This window comes from Anas acuta, chromosome 9 (genome assembly GCF_963932015.1).
Source record: "Anas acuta chromosome 9, bAnaAcu1.1, whole genome shotgun sequence".
Classification (NCBI taxonomy): domain Eukaryota; kingdom Metazoa; phylum Chordata; class Aves; order Anseriformes; family Anatidae; genus Anas; species Anas acuta.
Window position 1 is genome coordinate 16,574,824 of NC_088987.1, and position 14,702 is coordinate 16,589,525.

At 37.1% G+C, this 14,702-nt stretch overlaps 1 protein-coding gene across 9 annotated transcripts in view; it reads right to left on the minus strand.

The window, feature by feature from the left end:
- Positions 1–14,702, minus strand: part of STAG1 (STAG1 cohesin complex component) — a 178,315-nt gene that overhangs the window by 85,895 nt on the left and 77,718 nt on the right. The window contains exon 1 of one of the 9 annotated variants that reach the window (XM_068692787.1): positions 14,383–14,492. The exons of the other annotated variants lie outside the window; for them this stretch is intronic. The gene's annotated coding sequence lies outside the window, so the exon portion shown is untranslated. Of the gene's footprint in view, positions 1–14,382; positions 14,493–14,702 lie in introns of those variants that run through there. 9 annotated transcript variants of the gene reach the window in all.

The window sequence follows — 14,702 nt, forward strand, 5'->3', positions numbered from 1 at the left end:
GGGAAGGCTTTTACTGTCCATGACCAGAACTGAGACAGCAACATCCATCTCCTGGGCACCTGAGGATTTCTCCTGACGCCACACAGAGGTGGCCCAGCAGAGGCTCATACAGACTCCACAAACACATTTGTCCCAGCTCCCTGGGGGCATGCACAGGATGGAACAAGCTCTCGACATCTCCTGCGGATGCCAGTGTGGACAAGAGCTCACAGAGGTATCAGCAAGTGTTAAGAGGAGCAGTGATTGACAGCATTTATCAGCTCACTGTCATGTCTCATTCTTGCTCCCACCTTCTGTGACAAACCACTCTTACTCGAAATCATGCTAAGCAAAATGAGCATTTCTGCCTAAGTGGCAACAGGGAACAGCTTAGGCCTGCCTGTTGTCCATCCGTCCATCCGTCCCTCCTCTCACCCCCAAGAAAAACACAATCCTGTTGAAAATGGTAGTTTTTATAATTAATGAAAAGCTAAACTCTCTGATTTTAAAGTGAATCCTTAAACAGAATTTCTACTAAATCTAACTGAAGGTGCGGACTGTATTCCTACGGCCTGTGCCTTAGCCATGTTGCTACTAGTCTTTTATCCTCTTGTAATTGAATTTTACCTCTATTGTGAAGCTAACTCTTACTATTTAATGCAGATTATTTAAATTATCTTAGCCCATTAATAAACTGAGAGTTCTCAGTTTAAACTTATTCTCCCGCATTGTGTTTTTAAGTCTCCTCATTGACATGTAAGTCTATCTCCTTAGTGACAAATTTCCAATGTAACTTTCAGCTAAAGGCAGCTATCAATTTAATTCATCAGTAATTAATCATGTCAGCCAATGTGGCTTTTTGAAGGGAAAAGAAAAAAACATACAGATGACGCAACATAACCGCAACTACAGAAGAGAGGGTCTAAGAAGGTCCACACAAAAATGCATGAATACAATTTAATAAATCTGTGTATAAGACAGAACACACTACTTCCAGGAAATACAGCATACAGTGAACTCAGTGGCTTCAGAAAGTATACTTAAAGTGGGAAGAATAACGAGTTATCAGGGAAAGCCCTGTGAAAGAAAAGTAACAACAAAAAACTAAAAGCTGGCAATTCTGGTAGTTGCAGAAGAAAGGACAGTTTATGTGACAGAAACAAGGCCACTGCAGAAGTGCTACTCTAACAGGCCACAGTTGTGAGCTAACGAAAACAAATTGCTCACTGGTAAAGAGACTCCTGAAAGTTGGTAACACACTATATCCTATGATTCATAGTCAGTTTTAATCTCTGGTACCTTAATTCATAGAAGCTACAAAGCCAATATAATCCCTTCTCTTTTTTACCACTCAGGAAACTGCAAAAAAAGAAGTGAGAAAATTCCAGCTCAAGACTAAAAAGTCAATGGATATAAAATAAGTCCACACTCTCCTGCCAAAGAAGGATTAATTGTGGGACCTTAAATACACGGTGAGTAATTATTAGCTCTCAACCGCACAAACTGGTTAACTGGAAGAAAGATTTATAAAGGCATCAAGTTGAAGACATTAGGAGATTTGCACTGAAAAGTATAATATGAAAAAGGCAATGCACTCTTTTGCATCGGCTCCAAGTCAATAGCTGGGATCAGAGCACTGTGAAATTGTCAAGAGAGGGCAAGTTTAGCAAAGATCTTGCTAGGATGGATGATGATTACAGAATTGCTGTGTGGGCAATATTTCTTTCCCCCAGCATCAGTCCGTGTGTGTTTCCTGTAATTTCCTCCCCCGCTTACTAAAACAGAAATAATCCACTTCCACAATGTCCGTAAAGTGCAGGCTTTAACCATCTGAAAAGCATTAATGACAAAACTCAACAGGAAAGATGACGAAGACTGAGGTGAACATTATTTCTCATGACTTAACCTGGGTCAAAGTATACTCCCGTAAAATTTCATTTACTGTTCCCAGAAGAGAGCAGTTTGAAATTAACCAAAAATTACACACTGGTTAAATATATATATAAATATTTTCTTTTCATGTTACTTGCTTACCATTACATAGAAATATTAAGGTAGATTTGACCTGATTGGAAACAAAAGATATTAATCTAAATGGAAACAGTGTCGGGCTGGTTGCAGAACATCCAAATAGTTGTTGAACATCCTAAATCCCATAAGGGCTCCTAATTTTCCATTAATTTCTCATCTTTAAAACTGAATACATTACTGAACCAAAAGTCAGGATTCCAGAAGGAAGATACCCTAAATAGTTGAATTTTAACTTCCCCAGCAGACCTAGGAACAGAAGGAGCTTTTACTATTTACTATTTACTATCGGAGCTATTCCCCGATTATTCCTGTGGCATTCACTTTACGTCGCCCTGCTTCTGTCACAGATGAAGCAGTATTCAAAAGCCATTATCATCCTAAAAGACACAGCCCTAATTCATCCTTAGAACCGCTTTAGACCATGAACTTACTGAATGAATCAGCAAGAATCCCAATGGAAAAAAAAAAAACCAACAAATCACAGTTTCATGCAATTAAAATCTTTTCAACCAGAGAATCGTAGGCAATTATTAGAAAGGATTCTAACAGTTTGTCTATGTTTGTCCTCCTACAAGAAAACAGAAACTGAGTATCTAATGTGTCAGTTCCCCAAATAGATTCGAAAGCGTTCTTTGAAATCTCTCTGCAAAGTTAAGCCCTTACCATTCAAGTGACACGCTTAGGAAAAGTGCATTCTCTTGTTGCAGTCCAACTCTTTGATTGATCTTCCACTTATTAATTTGCTTACCAGAATATCATTTTGTTTTTCTTAATTCTGTTTTCCTTATTGTACGCACTGCTCTGATTTTGTCCAGCATGCTCTTACAACTCTTGAATATTTATATTTAATTATTTGATTTTCCACTTTCCATTTTGATTTTTAGACCATTGCAGAGTACACGAATCAAGTTGCTCTTTTGATATAATTCCTATTTTTCCTTTGCTTTAGGTCATTTTGCACTTGACTCTGAAGTATCATTTCTCGGAACAAGTTCATTCTTTTTCCTTGGTTGTGTTTCCCAAGAAGACTTGTGTATCTATGTCCCCTGTCTACTCTTGTCCTCTTTTGAAGACCATCATCACGATTGTGCTCTTCACATTGCTCTTGCAGAACTAGGAATATTCCTCTAATGACTAAGCTCACTACTTTGCCATCCTGATAATGAGAATTACTTCTCATAGAGGGCGCTTTCTATTTGTGTTCTCATATCGACAGAGTCCCCACTGCATTATAAGAACTACATGGACAGCCCTTGACTTGCTATGTCCTACTCCTTGATGATACCTCACTAGTTTAAGTCCCTCCATCTCAGCAAATACTGTACATTACAGAACTATATACTGTTTTAAAACAAGCTTTTGCATCTGGCCTTCCTCTTTTCGTGTCTTCTACGTCTAAACTATGTCTAAACTTATGTCTTTTTTATGTCTAAACTTCTACAGCAGAAACTCCCACCTCCTCTCCCCTTCTATCACTGCCTAGTTATTTTCAAGAGAGCTTTTTTAGACTTCAGAACAAATAAAAACAAATATTAAATAGGAGAAAGATTTAGGGGCAACTTTCTTTTCCTGAATGCTCAGATCCTGTTTCTTGGTAAAACTTCTTGCAAGTGGTTCTTTCTTTGAATTAAATGAATAAGCAAAGAAAAGATGAAGACCAGAAACGTCTTTACAGAGAACTGCATCAGCCCCACCATGAGTCTTAAGCAGTATAAGAAACATACAAATAAAACAGACTTCCACAGGATAGCAGAGAAAATAACAAACTACTTTTTACTTGTCATCATGAAGAGATTGCTTCATGAGATGAGATTACCTGAGGACAGAGACATACTTTTCCATAGCAATGTGATGCTAAAGTTGAGAAAAAATTGCAACAAAATCGAAGTTCTGGAATGGAGGAAATTTGGTTGTTACAGTCCTTTCCTCATTCTTAGGGCCCTTTTGTGTGCTCTCTCCTCCCAATGCCTGACTGCCACCTACAGTTCCTACTCTGTGCTCATTACGTGTCCAACAGTGGCATGCACGTATAGCACACGCAGTAACTGACTGAGACAGCGAGAGGCCATCCAAAGGGACCACTGCTAAAGCATTTCTAATTTTATGTCCTCTATAATACAACACACAGAAATGTGTTATTGTTTCGTTTTACAGACCTTTATCACAAGCACTGAACTGCTGACTTATCAAAACCAAATGCCGCTAAAGGAAGATATTCAGTATGGAAACCTCAAAAGTTTACTAAAATGGAAACTGACTTTAAACAACCAGTAATGTAATAGTGACTGTAGCTTTAAACAGTATCAATACAGGTGATTAAAAGGACCCGTAAAGCTGGGAGAACCTCTAAGCTTTGATTACCATAGGGTTCACTGCACAAAACAGTGGAATTTCATTATCAAATGGTTGCTATTTCCAATACCCGGATAGCTGTTTTATTGTTGAAGTGAACAATTCCATGTTACACTTTTAAGTTCAAAGTTCTGAATGAGATTTAGAAGTCGGTAACTTCATGCATACAACTAGTGATTCATACACTCTGACTGTTCAAATATTTCCAAAAAATCACGTAAGTGATATATGATCCAGAAGACACCAGTGAAGGAAACAATTCCTTCATTACAGGTACAGGTATAAAAACACCGAAGTCTGCCTGAAAACGTTACAAAGAGGAAAATCATTTGTGTCAATGCCAACCTAGTTATTTCCCCTTGACTGAAAAAATAATTATGAATTCTTACTGTAAAAAATGATGGAAACTTGAAGTCTATTTTAAAGAAACTGAATCCTATGAAATTCCTAATCTCCTAGTTAGGTGTTAGAATTTGCTTCTTTTTAAACAAGTATCCCAAGTGTCTGGAGAATGAAAGTGAGAAAAAATACAGAATCCAGCAGTGACCCAAAGAACTACCTACTATTAAATCTGATCACTGTGGCAGACTAGAAGGTTATGTCCTACAGAACCACTGAGCCTATTCATTGGCTGATGTTATTTTTGTGAAGTAATGCTTCACAAACCCCTTAGAGCTCCACAAGCATCAATAAGCAGCTAAAAGTCATTCATTTATGCAACACATATCCATTTTCAAAATTCTATAATGAACTTCCTTTTCTCAGCTTTTAAGTGAGTTGTCATGCAGTAATAGAGAAAGTTTGTTTTAGATTAAAAGATTTTAAAAAGCAGTAATAGGAAAAAATGGTCAGTTTTCAGAATGGAATAAATCTTTCTAAACATAGGTTTTGATAGAAACATGCTAACCAGCAGATATAAATGCTTTGAAAGGGAAGATGAATAATGGAGCAGGCACAGTTTGCTAGTAACAAAATTATTTACAAGAGCTAGAAGTAAAGCTGACAGTCACCACTGCCAAAGGATTTCATAGTAACAAAATTGATAAAATGGCAAATAATGCTCTTTAGGGAAAAGAAAAAACAAAAACAAAAACATATTAATTCCACAAACTACTACTAGAAAAAGCAGCAGGCCTACATAATTTAATGCATCCAGAAATAGAACACTTTATGTCTTAAAATTTTGATAAAGGAAACCTCTTCACTCTGAGTCAGATAATACTGTTTTAGTGTAACTACAGTATTTGCATTTGGAAACAGTAAGCTGCTTTCATCTTGATGTTAACGTCACTGACTTTGAATAATAGAAGCCATATAATTAATAACTAAAGCCACTAAATGTAGTATTTGTAGTGAATGACTTCACAAAATGGATTCTTTCATGCTTTGATGGCTTGAAGTAATAATTCTCACAAGGCACCCACCTTTTTGTCAGATAACTGCAGACTTGAACAACAGCAAATGACATGAACATGAGTAAAAGCTCTGGAGCCTTTGCTATCCCAAATGCAGTGCTTTGTTCCTGATTATGTCTGAATGCACTTTTTGGAAGCATCCACCATCACAGACCCCCAGCAGCTGCATCCTGCCCTGCACTGCCTCACTTCATTGTGGTTGAATGAGCAGTCTGTGATCAAGGAGGATGCTTATGCCTGAGGAGAGAGGGAAAGAGCTGACTCCATCATTTTCCTCGGTTTAAACTCCTCTGAAACTCTCCACCTGCTTGCTTAGTACTGGTTCTACGATTCATTCTTTGTGAGCACCACTCATTCTAGCAATGTCCTGCACAAGTGCTATAAGGAAACTTGTTACGTGAACCATTCTACATGGATCTGATGAAACAGAAAAATAACATAAGGACTTTTGTACTCAGTAATCGGCACTAGGTATTCGGAGTGCAACTTCAGGTCACATATAAATGAACCTTGCATTGGGTAGTAGTTTAGAGTTTACCTGAGCTGCAGGTTGTTAAGCCACACTGTGACTACTGTATTTAATGCTGCTAGTGGATCTATCACCTCTGAATTCATTTGTACTTTTCATCTCCCCAGAACTGTGCATCAATGAAATCGCAGGTTAGCTCTATATTCTGTAAGAAAGGAACTCATTCTATTTTTAGAGCTGCTGCCTGATCATTTGATTTGATAAGCATGGGATCTTATTTTTTCTTTTTTTTTTTTTTCAAGAAACAGTAAATAATTGTTCCTCTACCTGTCGTTCTTTTTCCCATTGCTCGGTTCTTTCCCTCCCTAATTACATGTATGTATATTCTTTTGGAAGTGGGATGGTCAGAAATGCATTCAATGCTCAAGATGCAGATGTGATGCAAGTTTATAACATAGACTCCTTTGTTTATACACATAAATTTGTCCTTTATCTCCAATTCTTTACTTCACCTCTCAAAGCACTGCCAAGCAAAGAGATTTTATTTCCTAATTATTCACAATGACAACAGGCTCTAGAGCAAAACAGCTCTTCACTTCATATGCAGAACCAAACTTTGGCTTCATGCTGTCAGAAGTTACTCAAATCCAGTGACAGAAACATCTGTAGTTTGGACGAAGGGCTGAAAGTTAAGCATAAGATACAACATAAATATCTGAATTATGTCCATTTAGGTTTATTTCTCTTTGAGAGTACTTTTATCAGGGCTGGCTTCACATCCAGGACATCAACTGCACTGCTAACATGCAGACCCATAAACTTCCCTCTGTAATGAGAGAGGCCCAATATGCACCTGAGCTTCCTGGGTGCGGATCTTATTAGCACGTACAAATACCAGGTTGGAGAGTGCAATGACAACAGAGCTGGAGGACTCAGACAACCAAACATGAGCACACTAACAGAGCATAACCGCGTAAGCATTCCTGTAGCCAAGGGCTGAGTAGAAATATTACTGCCATTGCTAACAACAGGCTACAGGCATCTTAACTGCACAAGCCCCATGCTGTTAGGCTACGTACCAACATGGTAGGAGCTGCTGCTGTGTGAACTGCAGCTTGGTACCAGGTGTCTCCTGTTATAATGCACAGTTGAAGTGTGGGATAATAAATAGCAAAGGCCTTGAAAACACAGAATCTGTCTGATAAAATGATTTTGGCTAAAACAAATTGCTTTGTACCAGTATTCAGTACCTGTGATGTGCCACCATACTCTCATTGTGACATCTACAATATTTTCTAGTAATTACAGTAAACCCCAGATCAGTTTTAAAAATACTCTTTACAGTAAAAATAACAGATCTTTGTTCCAACACACTTCATATACTACAGATTCTTTATTATGCATTCTTTTAGATAGCAAAGGTCTCTTCCAACCTAGAAATACTGTGATTCTGTGATTCTGTGATTAAAGTTTTAATCCACCAATTTGGACAACAATAAATAGATTATGATTATTTAACAATTGTTGATGACTGATTTTCCTATTTTCTTTCCTGTGATTTTTACCTAAGTTGCTCTATGCAGGGACAAACTTATATCTGCTTACATCTACTTACATCTACACAACACCTCCCAGTTTTCTAAATCTTTTTCTGAATTTGCTTTTCAGAATTCCTCATTCATCACTCTGAGAGTTACCAGGCAGTCAAACACTGGCTGGTATCTTCTCATAACATCTACTTGATGAAAAAAATAAAAATAAAAAAGCAGATATCTTAAAGTACAACAGTAAAATTGACACTGTAACCACTGCAAAACAGATTTGCAGCAGAAAGCTAAAGAACAGTCAACTTCAGAAAAAGTACTTGCTTCACAAACCAAGACTGGAGATACAGAAATGTCTTAGAAATAAATTAAGTCTAAAACATTTGATTATCCCTGTTAAATTAAAGTCATCATCTACCTGAAAATGTTTCTCTGCTTTTTTATTAATCTAGAAAAAGGAGATGAGACTTATGTGTGCATTTCTGTCTGTAAGTATGCTGCTTAATGAAATCTGAACTGTTTCTTTCAACCAATCTAACAGATCTTAGATATAAAAGGCTCCAATAAAGTTTACAAAAGCAGATAGTTGAGAAGAAACCAAAGACACTACAAGCCACGACCTCAGTCTCTGGTAAGACACCAAAAACCCCTCTGAGACAGGAGAAATAGAGGGACGCTGACATCGTGAATGCCACTGCTTCTTCAAGAAAAGCTTCAAGTGGAGCACACCAACCTCTTCTACACTAGTGTTTGCTATATAGCTTATTTGGCGTCCAAAAAGTTATAAGCTTCAAGAACTTTCTGAGTGTATTACATGGCATTCAGAACTTCATCTCTCATCAAGAGTATCTGACACTTCATGAGTATGTTCAACAGCTTCTGTACAGTTCAGTGAAGATGACAATGAACACAGAAACACTAGATATCACTCTTCATTATTCCTGCTACTCCTGAAATCACTTGTTTCCAGTATATTAAAGACTAAAAGCATTTACTGCCCATAATCCATGAAAATGCAATGCAAAAATTAGCAGAGCTGGCTCAAAGCAATGCCTTTATCTTCCTCTTTCCCCATTTAAAACTATGCAAGGTGAAATTTTCCTTTTTCATGTAACTGTTTTTCCTTCTTTCCTAGGAAAAAAAACAATTTTATATTATCTGTTTGCTCACTCCAATACTTTTCGAAAATCTGAACACATGTATGGAGGTGTTTCTTGTCTAAGGAAATAATAAATTGAGAAACCACCTGCAAAAATGCATAGTATGTGCACATCGCAGAATTAAGATGCTCTCTGCAACCTTCATTTAGTCTCACGTGTGTGCACTGTGACTGTCTAGCCTCATTAGGCACAGGGAACAGGACAGTTCTGGAAATGAACAGGGATTGTGCAGGTGAAATTATTGCATCTTGGCTGTGTGCAGCTCTTGCTACAGCCAATGAACTTGGCAGGCAAATGCAGGAAGAAAGAGGATGGTCTTACAAGATAAATTGATTAGGATGCTGCAGACTGCTATTTTCTTACTGTTCAGAGTTCCCATGAGTGTCTGGACAATCTAAACTATGTCAAAAATGGTCCATAACTGCACATTCTTCATTTTCCAGGCATCTACTTTGCAGTCTTGTGGATCAATTCAAAGTGCAGCATACAAACAACTGTATTTGCATGTACACTGACTAACACTTTTCTTTGGGTATTTAAAAACAAATAAAATAAGAAAAAGAGGAAAAGTTTTCATTAGCCCTTCCTTACTGGAGAAGATTATATTCGAATGGCCTGGGCTTGAGACCTCCTTTTTTCTTATTGCAAATATCTATCCGTTCCACAAATTTAAGAACAAGTTTCCATTCCATGAACTTCACAAAATCTTCTAGGTACTCTGAGCCCAGTCATTAAGCAATTTGAAGATAAGGAGCAGGAAGTCAGTAACAGCCATGCTTTAAACATTTAGTATGTTATCTGGAAAAAACTCCCCACAGGGAGTGGTACAGATGTCATATCTGCTGTCTCAAGAACTTTTTTTTTAATCAATGACACTGTGTGTTAGCCAGTTATAGAAGAGAGGCAGTATCTTTATTTGAAAGGGACTTAAAAATAAAAATTAGTTGAAATCCTACACAAAAAAAAGCCCATGAAAAAAAAAAAAAAGGTTTCCTTTTTTTTTTTTTCCCCCTCATCAGGATTGGGCTACTATTGAAAAATAACAGAAAAATAACAGAAAGCATCATATTAAAAGTGAGCTTAAAGCAACACCAAGTGAACTTAACAATAGCTGCTCAAACACTTTGGCAGGGGCAAGAGAACAAAACAGCACATACCAGAGCACAAATCAGTAAAATCTGGATATGCTTGGTGATAAATATAATGCAAGAGGGAACTGTCACCTCTGAACTGAGAAAAGACAAACTGCTGGCAGCTGTCACGACAAGGTTGGAGAAACAGCAATCCTAGGGCAAATCTGAGGTCATCAAAAATGTGTGGAGTGGCAACTGGAGATGCAAACTGAGGAAAGACTGGAAAACACGCAGAGATCACTACAGGGTTGACAACAACTTTAAGTGGGAATTTGGAAGAGGTGCAAAAAAACGAGAGGTCAACATAGAACTTGTTTCTCATCAGCAGGTATCTAGGATTCACTATTTGTGAGCAAAATGAAGTTTACATCAGTCTTACTTTGTCTTATGTAAAGTTTGTTTTTCTAGTACTCTAAATGATAAAGCAGTAACTAATAGAAAGGGTGCTGCAAGACCGATAGCAATAGAGGATGAAATACAAGAGGGAATAGAGAGCTTAAGTGAAGAAATGAAGAAAGCTAATTAACACAAAGATGGTGGACTCGAGGGGAAAAATTAATCAAGTACTACTATGGAAAAAGATCAAAAACGCAAAGGAATGCGTTTCAAGGGCAACAGGTTTAATCTGGAAAATGGCTTAAATCCTTATTTACAATCTCCTCTCAGATTGCTTCTACCTCTACCCTCTACCTTACAAATATGAATAGTAGAATTAGTTGAAATGGTGTATTTGGCTTGAATTAAAAATGGCACTGAAAATAATCAAGTGTTACTATGCTGCTACTGCAATTCTCTGTAGATTTCCAAATGCAAGATGCCACTGATGCAATCACTTTACTCCGCTGGTTCTGTATTACGGAGCGGAGGAAATTTATTTAAAGTGGGAATATACAAAGCAATGCTTGGGCAAAATATTTTAACATAACCTACAGCTAATGTTTGTTTTTGCAATGAGCATTTATTTTTCACAATAGCTTGTAAGAAACTACTCAGAGTATTTTTTTTTCCTTTTGCCTTTCAGCACTTTAAGCAATCCTTTAGGTTTCTCAGTGCTTCCTCTTCCCCACTATCAGTTTAAGATGTTTGGAAATCTTAACATAAGGGTGTCTTTACCATAATACGCTCAAATTTTTAAGATTAACTGTAACGTTGAAATAATTTTTTTTGGCATAATGACACTTTCAGCTGTAAGTTAGTGTAAACATAGACAATGTCTAGCAATTTTTTTGTTATCCTTCTTACATGAAATTTTCCTTGAAATACATAATAGAAGCACCAAAGGATGTTATATCATGGCTCATCCACTTGATGAGATTATTCAAAAATTGAGTTACATTTTTAATATATGGTGCTGTTCAGCAATATATTCTGGCTGCAGCATTCTGCAGCAGCGTAAAGCAGCCCCACAACATACTCATCAAATGAAATGGGTTTACTGCCATTTTGGCCGCTGAAGCAGACCTAAACCACCACGCTCGTCTCAGGGAACACTTTCTTTTCTTGTAGATTTTGGAGTCCATCGTTTTTTCCTCTGGTTTTATACTTCCCTGCATTTAAATTCACAAGTTTACCTCTACAACCTTCATTCCTCTGTTACAGAAAAGTATGAAACAGCTGTTTCAGTTTTCCTTTCTCGTTGAGTTTTCCTTATTAATGAGATCTCATGCACATTATTATATTTTTCGCCTAGGGTTTTTAGTATTTTTTTGCTGTTATTACAGGCTGTTAAGAACAAAAAGAAATGCACAAAGCATTTCCCATTTTCAAAATGCCTGCCACCTTACACTGTTTCCACAAGATCAAAGTCTCAAAATACCTAAGGGTTAAATGCGTTTTTCAAATGCATCTCACTGTTTCTAATCAGAATGAACTGCAAGCCTTGCTTTACACGGGTAGGCAGACAGGAACACTACCAGGGTGAGGAGTGCAGATACTCGTCTTTCGCAAAAGCAGCTTGTTGCTCAGTCTCCCTTCAGAACACTGGGATACATTAGCCACTTAATAAGATCAATTCTTTGAGTATTACCCTGAAAGAAAGCTACAGGATACCCATCTGTGCATTCATCTGTGCATTTTAAACCTAGATACAAGCCCTGCAGTTTATCTGTATCTTGTCTCCCATCTTCACAGCTTGGGTATTGAACCTGGTCCACAGTATCTCTGTTGATTTTATAACCTACCATAGTCGGAGCAAAGCCAATGCAATACTATGAATATTGTATGCTACAATAAACGCACTTTACTATTAAAATGTTGTACTATACTAATACGCATTGATTTACACTGTACTAAACTAAAATTAATCTAACACATAGCTGAGATCTATTAACTTACTTTGAATGTCAAAATCCTTTCCTCCTGCCCCAACCTCTGATTATATTTTTGCCCTTTCTCCCTAAGATGTATTAAACACCTCTGCAATCAATGAGTTAAAGCTACTAACTTACCATTCATGCAGAAAAGCACTATGTCAACACTAAATTTAATTTTATATCCTAATTAAGGAGGTATAAAAACCAATAGTGGAGTTATACACATAATATGCCAAGTAACACTACACAGTAATAAAGGCCAATATATCAGACAATCAGAGCCATAAAGCAATATACAAAGTTAAACCAACTGCCAATTTTCACAGGCCACCCTTTCCTTCTCAAGAAGGAAAAGTTCATACCCAGCAGTTACGAATGTACTCTGGAAACGCCTTGTGAACTGCTGAACCCAGCCACGGCCTTCTTATCAGCAAACTCCTTACATCTAAGCTTCATTTGAGTGCAGGGATCCCAGAAACTTAGGACAGAAGCTGGCTGTGACAGCCGAGTTAGTACATAAGAACCCTGTGAACTAAGATTTGGTCAAAGATGGTATGAATACCATTAAAGAGTTTCACTCTTTAATCGCAACCAATGCATTTATAATACAAAGAATAACTGGAATAAAATGGAAGAAGTGGGGAAAAGATGGTTAGGAGAAGTCTCTACAAAATTCCATGTGGGAACCCAGAAGTTATGAATGATTTATACAAAGTATCCGTATCTTTATCTATACATTAAATGATTTATTATGTCTCCAAAAAATTCCCAAGGAAGTAGCCAATGAAGCATTAGAAATCAAAATAGTGGTAGCAAAAAAGTATCACACAGCTGAAGTACAATACCTACTGTTACATGCTACCATGGAAACCAGAAATAAAAATGGGTTGAAAATTAGGTATCAGACACATTTGAGAGTAACAACTTCCTTCACTGCTATTTGACAAAATAGCTGGCAAGTGCTTGAGTGCTTGTTACGGGCCTGGGCTAGTATCTTTCCTATTGGTATGTTTTTTACATCCTGGCCCAAAGAAGCATGATATTTAGAGTGTTTGAAAATCTTTAGAGCTCCAATGCACTTCCTCCCCTTCCCCTCCCCCCCAAAAAAAGTCTGACATTAGTATAACTTCATGTACACTTTGTAAATTACGCTTAAGTCATGGCTTTCATTATAAATTGTCAAAAAGTATATTCAGTAGTGAAATATCACGTGAGTTAAGTTGGCAGAGAATAACCTACACTTTGCATACACCACCAAAAAATCAAATCTCAGGATCAACTATAAACGTTCCTTATGTTGGTTGTAATACTAGCACTGAAAGACTGATGTGTCCAGTAAAAAAAAAAAAAAAAAAAGACATGAATATAATTTGAGAACAAAGAGCAAATTAACTCATGCATGTTTCCTGTACCATTACCATTAAGATTAAACCCTTTGTAACTCAGATAAAGAATTCAAGACAGTTTGAATCCCTTATGGTTCCTCTGTTAATCAGGCCATAAAATTCCAATCCATTACAGAAATACCCACAAGTAGCACCAGAAAGTAACTAGCATATATTTTCTTCTGCCTATTAATGGAAAGGACTTCATCTTCTGGAAGCAAAGTCAGTGGTAATTGGCTGAAAAGACTTACAGTTCAACAGCTGCTTGGAAAATCATAAATCAAAGTGCTCTCAATCCATAAATCAATCTTCTTATAATTCAAGGCAAAAATCTATTCTGACAGTGGTCATTTACCCATTGGCCAAATAATACAGCAAGATACAAAAACAAACTTACACCTTTCCTCTGAAGCTGAAAAGAATGTGGTTTACTGTTGTTTTACCAACAGTGACTTAGCAGTATGAAATTATGATTTCTATTCAGGCATAAAACTCACATTCTTCTCTCTTCAAAAGTAAATGTTAATACATTTGATTTTCTATTTTGGACTGCAAAAAACAGATTTTATCTTTTTGTTAAATCACAGTTCTAGAAGAAACACCTCACTGCAGATTTGCAGTAACTCATCTTCAAAGACTTGAAAGAAGGGATTTTAATGATTTCCACTACATTCCCTGCTGGCGTTTGCTTCACAAGAACTGAGATCTTCAGCTGGCTCTGTACTCTGAAACCTCCGCACAGGAAATTCTGTTACAAGACTTAGTGTCAGGGTAGAAAGGACACTTGGTAACTTGAGTGGCCCAGCAACCGTTGTCAGTTCCCAAACATTTAATAATTCACTGACAGTTTCAGAGTCCAAAATTGACATGTCACATGATCCTTGAGGCTGATTTACAGAAGCAGTTAGGATGACACAGGATT